The sequence below is a fragment of the Chrysochloris asiatica genome, unplaced genomic scaffold, assembly GCF_000296735.1.
Source record: "Chrysochloris asiatica unplaced genomic scaffold, ChrAsi1.0 scaffold00013, whole genome shotgun sequence".
In the NCBI taxonomy this organism is placed as follows: domain Eukaryota; kingdom Metazoa; phylum Chordata; class Mammalia; order Afrosoricida; family Chrysochloridae; genus Chrysochloris; species Chrysochloris asiatica.
The window spans coordinates 20,153,096-20,165,561 of NW_006408531.1; the positions used below are offsets into that span (position 1 = coordinate 20,153,096).

General features: G+C 38.1%; 1 pseudogene across 1 annotated transcript; it reads left to right on the top strand.

Moving 5' to 3' along the window:
- Positions 1-1,494: 1,494 nt before the first annotated feature.
- LOC102838402 lies at positions 1,495-5,757 on the top strand (annotated as a pseudogene). Its single transcript, XR_438682.1, has 2 exons — positions 1,495-1,539; positions 5,231-5,757. The product of XR_438682.1 is annotated as a 40S ribosomal protein S2-like (transcript).
- Positions 5,758-12,466: the final 6,709 nt, after the last annotated feature.

Consider the following 12,466-nt stretch of genomic DNA (forward strand, 5'->3'; position numbering starts at 1 on the left):
GAGAAAGGCTGTGTGCTGGCAGCCAGTAGGCAGGCTTGCAGAATGTGCCTTTTAGTTGTTTAAGTGATTATATATTCCTAAGTGTTTGGAGGTACATGTCCCCCCTAAAAAATAACAAAATCAGAGAGAATAGAAGCAAATACTGTTTAATGATGATGCACAGAGGAAATTGTAACTATTGCAATGAAATAAAATACAACAGGATGATTGCAAAACCGATATTCTCCCATATAAACTATTACTCAATTCACAATAAAAGCTTAAAAAAAAAAAAAGTGTAAAAAAAAAAAAAAATTGCCAGGTGGCTTGTCCCTCAGATTAATCCACCTTTCATTACCTTTGAGCTGTGTATACAACTTTGTAAGTTACAAAAAATAACCTGATAGTACATATGATTCTTATTCATAGAACTGCAAATTGTTCCTAGCATCCAACTGGTCTCTCTCATTCAATAAGTAAGTGTTGCATCTATTGTTCAGCAATTTAGTCTGTATCATTCTTTGGATTATCCTTTGAATCTGTTATGATATCTTACTCATTGATTAATAAGTTAAGTAAAATATTTGGTACATTTTTTTTTTTTAATGTATACGTAATAAAAGAAAAACAGTGGGAAAATAAATGACCTGAACAATACTATCACTAAATGACTTTGAGAAGGATCAGCATGAGGTTGGTCCCTATAAGATTAAGGATAAAGACATTCCAAATGTCCTACTTTTCTAAAGTGTTATTGTTGTCAATAAGTGCTATGAAGTTTGTTATGACTCATAGGGACCCTCTGTAGGGTTTCCAAAGAACAGCTAGTGGGTTTGAACCACTCACCTTGTGGTTCGCAGAACTGTGCTTATCCTACAGAGCCATGCCAACACACCATAATCCCTAATATCAGCCACTACTCTCCCCTCAAGCAGCTCTGGTAGGTAGTAGTTATGAGTTGGGCTGCTAATCTAATGGTCAGCAATTTAAAAACTAACAGTGATTCAGCTGGAAAAGATGAGGTTTCTGCTCCCATAATGATTTACAGCCTCAGAAACCCTATACAGGGTCGCTATGATTTAGAACCGACTCCACAGCACACAGCCACCCCCACTCCTCCCCTCAGTATTAGCTTACATGCCATAGGGTTCTGCAATTTGCTACAACATCTCATAGAACTCAGGACTGTCATGGAAATGGTTTACATGGCTGTGGAGACTGGCAAGTTCCCAATCTGCAGTTCAGATATCATTATGAAGGATTCTCCTCACTCACGCAAACTCAGACAGTTGACTCACAATAGAAGCTGGCAAATCAGGTCAGACTGCTAGCTCAAGTTTCAAGAACCAGAGGTCAACTGGAGGTGAACTTGATTAGTCAAGCAAAGGAGCACATAGCCCCTGCACATCCCCAAGATGGCTCATTTTATATGGAGCAGGATGGCTATCCACGGGATTAGCAACAACAACCAGCATCAGCCAAACATCTTAAACTGAGTGGCACAAACAGAGAACAATGCACATGCTTCCATTAACTAGCCACACCCCCAGAAGGCAATCGGTAAGTACTAAGAATATGCCAACATACAATTATCAGCATAATACAAATAGAACAGCACCACAATGTCTCAGAAGCAAGAGGCCATTTATGTTCACCCGAAAATGCAAATGGCTCAAACAATTGACCCAGAGGCAGAACTACTGGAAAAAGAATTAAAGAGAATGATATTTAGGTACCTCCAAATGATTGACAGAAAGGTCAAGGAAAATAAGGAAGAATTCAGGAAAACAATACATGAACAAACGAACAAATTAGAGAAAGGATTGGAGACAATACAAAACCTGCAAATAGAAATCCGGTAGATTAAGACTAAGATCTCAGAAATGGACAATACATTGAAAGGGCAAAGGAGTAGGTTTGAATCAATGGAACCCCAAATTATTGAGCTTGTAGATAAATCTCTCAATACCTAGTAAAATAGAAAATCAGAAAAAAAGAATGAAAAACTCTGAAGAAAGCCTAACATTCATGTGGGATGACAACATGTAAAGGAATATCTTATGGGTAATCAGAATTTCTTAAAAGGGAGACAAAAAACAAAACAAAACACAACAACACAGAAAAGATCTGTTTACAGAAAACTTCACTTATCTTATGAAAGATGAGAAGATAAGCACTCAAGAAGCTGAACAAATATCAGATAGGCTAGACCCTAGAAGAAAATCATAAAGACATATCATAATAAAACTTGAAAAGCAAAGACAAGATAAGAATTCTAAGAGCAGGTTGGGGAAAAAGAAGTTACTTACAAAATAGAAGCATAAACCATGTAGGCAAGAAGGCAATGGGAAGACATATTCAAACTTTGAAAGAAAAAAAAAAATTGACAACCAAGAATCATATACCCAGAAAAACTTATCCTCAAATATGATGGTGAAATTAGAACATCTCTAGATAAATTGAAATTAAAGAAATTTGTAATAAGCAGACCTACTTTACAAAAAACACTAATGGAAAAAATATATATCAAGTTAGCATGAAGCAAAAATGAGCAAGAGTAGCAATATTAGCTTCTAATAAAACAGACTTTAAGGCAAAAGCCAGCATAAGAGACAAAGAAGTACATTGTCTAATGATTAAAAGGTGAATTGAAAAAGAGGATATAACCATAATAAATATCTATGCTCCCAATGAAAGAGCCTCAAAATATATAAATCAAACAATAATAAAATTAAAGAAAGAAGTAGACAACTCTACAATACTAGTTGTTTTTGTTAAGTGCTGTCCTGTTGGTTCTGACTCGTTGTTGTTGTTAGGTGCCATCGAGTGGATACCAACTCATAGTGACCCTATGTACAAACAGAACAAAACACTCCCTGGTCCTGGGCCAACCTCACAATTGTTGCCACACTTGAGCCCACTAATGCTGCCACTTTGCTAATCCATCTCGCTGGGGGTCTTCCTCTTTTTCTCTGACTCTCCACCTTACCAAACATGATTTCCTTCTCCAGAGACTGGTCCCTCCTGACACTATCTCTGAAGTATGAGAGATGAAGTTTGGCCATCCTGGCCTCCAAGGAGAACTCTAGCTGCACTTCTTCCAACACAGATCTCTTGGTTCTTTTGGCAGCCCATGGAACTTTCAATATTCTCCTCCAACATCGTAATTCAAAAGCATCAATTCTTTTCTGGTCTTCCTTATTCACTGTCCAGCTTTCACTTTCGTATGCATATGCAAATTTGCCTAATGCAATACATTGTCTGATTTCTTGACTGCTGCTTTCATGAATGTTGATAGTTGATCCAAGAAGATTGAAATCCTTGACAACTTCAATCTTTTCTCCAATGATAAGAATGTTGTTTATTGGTCCAGTGGTGAGGATTTTTGTTTTCTTTACATTGAGATGTAATCCATACTGAAGGCTGTGCTCTTTGATCTTCAACAGTAAATACTTCAAGTCCTCTTCACTTTCAACAAGCAAGGTCATATAATATGCATATCACAGGTTGTCAAAAAGAGTCTTCCTCCAATCCTGATGGCAGGTTTTTCTTCATAGAAACCAGCTTCTTGGATTATTTGCTTATACAGGTTGAATAAATATGGTGAAAGAATACAACCTTGTCGCACACATTTCTTAATTTTAAACCATTCAGTGTTCCCATGTTCTGTTCAAACAACTGCCTCTTGGTCCATGTACAGATTCCTCATGACCACAATTAAGTTCTCAGGAATACTTATGCATTGCAATGTTGTCCATAGCTTGTTATGATCCACATAATTGAAAGCCTTTGCATAGTCAGTAAAGCACAGATAAACATCTTTCAGCCAAGATCCATTGGACATCAGCAATGATATTCCTCGTTCCATGCCCTCTTCTGAATCTGGCTTGAACATCTGGAAGTTTTCTGTCAATGTACGCTTGCAGCCGTTTTCTGTATTACCTTTAGTAAAACTTTACTCACTTGGAATATCAAAGATATTGTCCAATGATTTCTGCATTTCGTTGGGTCACCTCTCTTTGGAATGGGCACAGATATGGGTCTCTTCCAACCAGTCAGCCAGATAGTCTTCCAAATTTCTTGTCACCGAGAGTGAGTGCCTCCAGTGCCACCTCATTTTCTTGAAAGATTTCAATTTTTATTCCATCAATTCCTGGAGCCTTGTTCTTTACCAAGAACTCATAATGACCCTGTATAGGGTTTCCAAAGAGTGACTGGTTTGCTTGAACCCCAGAACTTGTGGTTCAAACCGACTTCACAGCCCAGAGCATTAACCCACAGCACCACACCACAACTCCACAATATTAGTAGGAAATTTTAATACACCACTTCCAATAAAGGACAGAACAACTAGAAAAAAATTCAAAAAAGACACCAAAGAACTAACAAGACAATCAACCATCTTGGCCTCATACACTTAAACAACAGAGCAGTAAACTCAACAATAGCACAATACACATTTTTTTTTCTCACTGCACATAGAATATTCTCTACACTAAGCCATATGTTAGGACACAAAACAAGCCTCAATTAATTTAAAAACATTGAACTACTGCAAAGTGTCTTTTCAGATCACAGTGGTATAAAATTAGAAACCAACAATAGGAAGATAAAGGAAAAAACTCAAACACATGGAAATTGGATAACAATCTACTGAAAAGTAATAAAACAAAATAAGAAATTTTCTTAAATCAATTGAGAATGAAAAACAACATGCCAAAACCTTAGGGAAACAGCAAAAGCAGTGCTTACAGGGCAATTTATAGCACTAAGCAGACACATCCAAAAAAAAAAAAAAAAGAAAGAACAAAATCAACACATCAACACAGCATCTCCAGCAATTAGAAAAAGAACAGCAAAAGAAGCCTACAGTCACCAGAAGTAGAGAAATAATGAAGACTAGAGCAAAAATAAATGAACTGGAAAACAGAAAAATGATAGAAAGAATCAACAACACAATAAGTAGATAGTGTTATATAAACAATCCTGGAACAACAGTGTTCTGGGGGGTAGATACATGGACAGTTTCCCTGGGTGAGTGGGTATAGGAGGGAGAGTGGGACTATACGATATTTGTACATTGATACTTATCTTCGTTGCAAACACATTGATGGGTATGGTGGAGCATTGTTGTTGTTGAGTGCCATCGAGTTGGTTCCAACACATAGCAATCCTGTCTGTATGGTTTTCAAGGAGCAGCACCGATCTTGTGGTCCAAACCAACTTTGCTGTCCAATGTCTTAATCCACAGCACCACAACAATGGTCATGTCAGCCTAGGCGTTAAGTGTTCCAAGGAGGTGGCCACAGTCATTCACGGGGCCATCATCTTGGCCAAGATGTCCATCGTCCCTGTGTGGCGAGACTACTGGGGGAACAAAAACCCACACAGTTCCTTACAAGATGACCGGCCGCTGCGGCTCTTTCCTGGTGCGTCTCATCCCTGCGCCCAGAGGCACTGGCATTGTTTTAGCCCCTATGCCCAAGAAGCTGCTGCTGATGGCTGGTATTGATGATTGTCACACCTCGGCCAGGGGCTGCACTGCCCCCTGGGCAACTTTGCCAAGGCCCCCTTTGATGCCATCTCCAAGACCTACAGCTATCTCACCCCTGACCTCTGGAAAGAGACTGTGTTCACAAAGTCTCCCTATCAGGGGTTCACTGATGACCTTGTGAAGACCCACACCAGAGTCTCCGTGCAGAGGACCCAGGCTCCAGCTGTGGCAACCACATAAGAGGCTTAGATAAAGAGAAATGAAAGTGAATGCAGCCTGAAAAATAAAAAAATAAATAAAAAGTTCATGAGTCAACATCTAAGGTGCAGCTATTGGTCTCTTCATGTACAAAAGAAAGGAAAATGATGAAAATCGAAGATTGTTGAAATCAACTAATCCTAGTTCATCAATGGAGCAGGTGAACAATTGTTAACTACAACTCTAAATACAGAATGACTAGATGGTGCCCAGCTACCACTACCAAGTGCTCTGAAAGGGATCACATTAGAAAGTTTTGGATAGAATGGCAGAAAATGTAGAACAAAACTCAAAATTATAAAAAAAGACCATGTTTACTGGTCAGAAAGAGTTTGGAGGAACCTCAGATCACCCTTCAGTTCTGGAACAGAACTCACCCTAGTGGCCCAATTTTCAGCCAAGCAGTAGATTGGTGTATAGGGGAGACAACATTAGTAAGATATCCTCACCATGGAATGGTCAATCATTCAAGATCAACAGGGCAAGATTTACTTAAGGACAAAATTGGGAAGGAGGGTGGAATGGAAATAGGAACCACACGGAGGAAGTTGGTAACTGTCGTTGAGTTGAAGGGATTGCAATCATTGAGATGAAACAAAAGTGTAAGATTTTTCTTAAAATTTTTTATTGTGAATTGAGTGAAAGTTTACAAAGCAGATCATTAGTTTTATATTCAACAACAAATCATATACTTAATTTTGTTACAATGTTTACAATCCCCTGCATATACCATCAGTTAACAGTACCTATCTTTAGTGTGGCGTTGTGGGTTAATGCGCCAGACAGAAAAGCCATTTAAACTGCATTCAAGCTCACCAGTTGTTCCTCGAAAACCCTATACAGGGTCACTATGGGTCAGAGTAGACTGGAAGGCACTTAAAATAACAACAACAACATCTCTATTTTTAACATTATTTACCTCTATTCATTTTATTTACTATTTTTCCACCCCCCACTTACCCTGTAACCATAATAGAATGTTTCATTTAGTAAGAAAATCTTTTGTTAACTTTTTATAACAGCTTTGTTGTTGTGTGGTGCCATTGAGTCGGTTCCAATCCATAGTTTCTGAGGAGTAGCTGGTGAGCTTGAACCTCCAACCTTGTGGTTCAAACTGACTTTTCAGTCCAGCACATTAACCCAAAACCACATCATGACTTTAGTGGTTTCATGCAATATTTGTCATCTTGTGATTGATTTCACTCAGCATATTGTCCTCCAGGTTCATCCATGTTGTGATGTGTTTTGCAGATTCTTCGTTATTCTTCAACATTGTATAATATTCCATTGTGTGTATGTACCAGTTTGTTTAACATTTCTTGTGTTGATGGGCATTTGACTGTATCTATCTTAAGGAGCTCTGGTAGCTAAGGAGCTCTGGTAGTGTAGTGGTTATGAATCAGGCTGCAAACTACAAGGTCAGCAGTTTGAAACTACCAGCTGTTTCGCTGGGAGAAAGATAAGGCTTTTTGCTCCCGTAAAGATTTACAGCCTCGGAAACCCTGTACAGGATCGCTATGAATCAGAACCAACTCCACGGCACATCACCACCACCACCACCTTCTTTTTGCTATTATGAATAGTGTTGCAATGAACATAGGTGTCACCGCTTTTATTTCTTGAACATGCATACAAAGTAGAAGGATTGCAGGGTCATATGGTATTTCTAGTTGCAACTTTTTGAAAAAGTGTCATAACATTTTTCATAGTGGTTGCACCATTTTACAGTCCCAAAAGCAGTGTAGGAAGATTCTAGTCTCTCCACACTCTCGCCAGCATTTGTTGTTTTCTAGTTTTTGGAACTTTGCTATTAATGCTGGCATAAGATGACATCTCATTGTTTTTTTGATTTGCGGTTCAAACTTACCAGTCACTCCTCATAAATCCCTTACAGGGTTGTTCAGAATGGAAACCGACTCGATGGCACTTACCAACAACAATGGCTAATGAACATGAACATTTCTTCATGTTTGTTGCCTGCTTTAATGTCTTCTTTGCTTAAGCGTCGGTTCATATCCTCTGTCCATTTTTTAATCCGACTATTTGTCTTCTTCCTATTGAGGCGATGAAGTGTTCTATAAATTTTGGAGAGTAGCCCACAAAGTGTAAGATTAATTGAATGGAAAACTGATGGTATTCTTTGTAAACCTTCACTCAATTCACAATAAAATGTTTTGTTTTAAAAAAATGTTGTTATTATTAGGTAGCCCCCAACATGAACATTTCTTCCTACGTTTGTTGGTCACCTGAAGACATGTTCATGATAATTAATCATTGTTGCAGTTGTTTAGTGCTGTGGAGTCAGTTCCAACTCACAGCGACCCTGTATAGGGTTTCTGAAGAGTGGCTGGTGAGTTTGAAGTGCCAATCTTGTAGTTCAAACCATCCATGGGGTCCAATGCTTATGAAGCAAATAAAAATAAAATGAGATAACATCTCACCCCAGCATTAATAGCAAACTTCAAAACAACAGAGGAAACAAACGCTGTTGAGGGTATGGAGAGACTGGGAGCCTCCTACATTGTTGGTGTGATTGTAAAATAGTACAACCACTATGGAAAATAGATCTTCCTCAAAATGTTAAAAATATCAATATCATGTGACCCAGAAATCCTTCTAGTTAGTATATATCTTCAATAAATAAGAGCTGTAACACAAATAGATACATGCACATCCATGTTTATTGCAGCATTAAAATGGATAAAACCCAATGCCAATCAAAAGAAAAATGGATGAAACAAACTTTGGTATATACACACAACAATGGAGTACTACATAATGGAGTACTATACAACGCTAAAGACAAATGATGAATCTGAAAAAACACTGGATGAATTTGGTGAATACTACACTGAATGAAATTGTTCAATCACAAATGGACAAATATTGTATGAGAGCACAATTATAAAAATTCAATAAAAGGCTTTCATGCTAAAGGAAACATTCTTTGATGGTTATTAGGGTTGGGAGGGAAGGGAGAGTAATTCATTGGCTAGAGAGTAGACACGAGGTTAGCCCAGGTGACAGGGAAGGCAATATACAACAAGAGAGAGGCTGGCAGAGGAATGATGATGACCAAGTGGTAGATAGGCATACGTTGCTGTTGCTCTTAAGTGCTGTCAAGTTGGTTCCAACTCAAGTGACCCTGTAAAGGTTTTCGAGGAGCTACTGGTGAATATGAACCACCAGCCTTGCAGTTCAAACCAAACTTTCAGTCCAGTGCTTGTCCTACAGCACAAGGGACAAAAATACTAGTAAGGTATGCTCATCATGGAATAGTTAAACATTCAAGTTCAAAAGGGAAGCATTTACTTAAGGAAAAAGTTCATAAAAATGGGAAGGTGGGTGTAATGGAAATAAGAACCACAGTGAGGAGGTGAGATAACTGTTGTTCCATGGAGGGGATTACAATCATTGAGATGAAACACAAGTGTCTGGTTTGTTGAATGTAATGTTGATGAAATGCTCTGTAAACCTTCACTCAATTTACAATAAAAAGTTTCCAAAATAGTATTTTATCAATGTGAATCTATACAGTTAATAACTATATAGAAGTTATGTAAGAAAATATCCTCCTTCTTAGAAAATATGCATTGAAGTCTTTGCATGTAAAGAGCCATGCTTGTGGGTAATTTACCCTCAAATAATGCAGACAAAGGTATGCATAAGCATATATAGCATTATAGAGAAGAGAGAGAGAATAAAACAAATGAAATAAACTGTAACTAATAAATAATCTGGGAAAAGTGATCACAGATGTACTTTATGCTATTTCAGTTTTGCAATTAATTGTAAGCTTAAAATGATTTCAAAATTAAAATCTGTAAAATGCAATATAAAAACAACAAAAACACAATTATAATAGCTACATTTCTGTTTTACTTCAACCTCAAAACACCTTTTCAAGTTAAAAAAGAAAAACCAGTTGTCGTCCAGTTGACTTCAACTCATGATGACCCAATGTGTGTCCCAAAAGAATTGGGCTCTGTAGAGTTTTCTGTGGCTGACTTTTTCAGAAGTTGATCACCAGGACTTTCTTACATGGTGTCTCTTAGTGACTCAAACCGTCATCGTTTCTGTTAGCAGCCTACCATCTTAAATGTTTGTACCACCCAATGACTTTCCTGAAGTACCTCTAAACCAGAGGTGCAGAACCTATTTGTGGGCAAAATTTAAAACATCATTCACAGGCCATACAAAATTATCAACTTAAAATTGGCCTACTACATTTGGTCAAACATTTAATGAATTCACCCCCAGTGTGACAGCCCACCACTCACCAATCAGTTGGTCATACTGTGGTGGCTTGTGTCTTGCTGTACTGCTGGAAGCTATTCCACCAGTATTTTAACTACCATCAGGGTTACCCATGATGGACAAGTTCCAACTGAGCTTCCAGACAAAGACAGACTAGGAAGAAGCAGAGACAGACTATTTCTGAATATTTAGTCACTGAAACATTATGAATAGAAGTATTCACTAGAATACTGAATATTGAAATGATAAAGAGCACCAGAATATTGTCAAATATAATGCCAGAATATGAGCCACTCATGTTGGAAGGCACTCAAAACACGACTGGGGAAGAGCTCCTTCTTCAAAGTAGAGTTGAGCATGATGGCATGAATGGAGTAAAGCCTTTGGGACCTTCATTTGTTGATGGAGCACAATTTAAAATAAAGGAAAACAGTGTTAAACATCCATTAATAATCAGAACATGGAATGTACAAAGTATGAGTGTAGGAAAACTGAAAATGGTCAAAAATAAAATGGAACACAAAAACATCAATATCCTAGGCATCAATGAACTGAAATGGACTGATATTGGCTACCTGAATCTGACAATCACATGATTTATTATGCCAGAATGACAAATTGGAGAGGAATGGTGTCAAATCCATCATCAAAAAGAACATATCAATATCTGCTTGAAGTACAATGCTGTTTGTGATAGGATAATATCCGTATGCCTACAAGAAAGATTGGAGTCCTGGTGTGGGTTGACGTGCTGGACTGCATTTGAAACACAAGATCAGTGATTCAGTGTCACCGGCCACTCCTCAGAAACCCTATACAGGGTCACTATGGGTCGGAACCAACTCGATGGCACTTAACAACAAAACAACACAAGGAATACCTGTTAATACCACAATTATTCAAATTTGCGCACCAACCACTAAAGCCAGAGATGAAGAAATTAAAGAATTTACTAAACTGCAAGGTCAGTTTGAACCACAAGTTCAGAGATTCAAACACAACTGCTCCTTGGAAACCCTATACAGGTTCCCTATAAGTTGGAACTGACTTGATGGCACTTAACAACAACAAAAACAAACCAATTTTTTCTGTCTGAAATTGATTAAACATGCAATCAAGGTTAGACACTAAGAGGAAGGATCAATAGTTGGAAAATATGGCCTTAGTGATAGAAATCATACTGAAGATTGCATGGTAGAATTTTCCAGGACCAATGTCTTCTTCATTGCCAGTACTCTTTTAAAACACCATGAAAGATGAGTATACACATGGACCTCACAAGACAGAAAACACTAAAATCAAACTGACTATACCTGTGGAAACAGACGGTGGAAAACCTACCTGTCAACAGCCATAGGAAGGCCAAGGGTAGGCTGAGAAACAGACCATCAAATGCTCATATGCAAGTTCAGGCTGAAGCTGAAGAAAATTAAAATATGTCCAAGAAAGCCAAAATATGTCCTTGAAGATATCCTATCTGAATTTAGAGATTACCTGAAAAACAGATTTGATCCAGTGAACACGAAAGACCAAAGACCAGAAGAGTTGTGGGATGACATTAAGAACATCATACAGAAAGAAATAAAAAAGTCATTAAGAAGACAACAAAGAAGGAAAAGACCAAAATGGAGGTCAGAAGGACTCTGAACCTTGCTCTGCAGCACAGAGATGCTAAAGCAAATGAAAGAAATGAGGAGATAAGAGAGCTGAATAGAAAATTTCAAAGGTCAGCTTGAGAACAGAAAGTCAACTGTTATAACGAAATGTGCAAAATCATGAATTAGAAAATCAAAAGGAAAGGATACGCTCAGTATTTCTCAAGCTGAGGGAATTGAAGAAAAAATTCAAGCCTGGACTTGAAATATTGAAGTATTCTATGGACAAAATATTGAATGATGCAGAAAGCATCAAAACAAGATGGAAGGAATGCACAGCATCACTGTACCAAAAAGAATTGGTCGATGTTCAACCATTTCAAGAGGTAGCAAGGAGCACAGTGGTTATGAGTCGGGCTGCTAAACTCAAAGTCAGCAGTTCAAAACTACCAGCCATTTCATAGAGTAAGGATGAGGCTTTCTGCTCCTGTAAAGATTTACAGCCTTGGAAACCCTATGCAGGGTCGCTATGAGTTGGAACCAACACCACAATACCACCACCACAAGCACACTGATACTGAAGGAAGAAGTTCCAGGTGCTTTGAAGCCCTTGGCAAAGAACAAGACACTGGGAACTGATGGAATATGCGGGAAGTGCTTAACTCTCAGTGCTTGGCAAAGCCGCATTAGGGGGTGAGACATTATGCACGGCATATGATTCTCAAAAGCTGACTCTTATCTTCCCTTCAAGTTAGCCCTGAATTTACTTGTAAAAATATATAATATGGCAATATTCTCAGCTTTCACTATGAATTCTACAAACCTTAGGAAAAACTAGCTTAGCAGCAATTGCTTTCAGCCTTGGTGGATTGAATACAAAGAG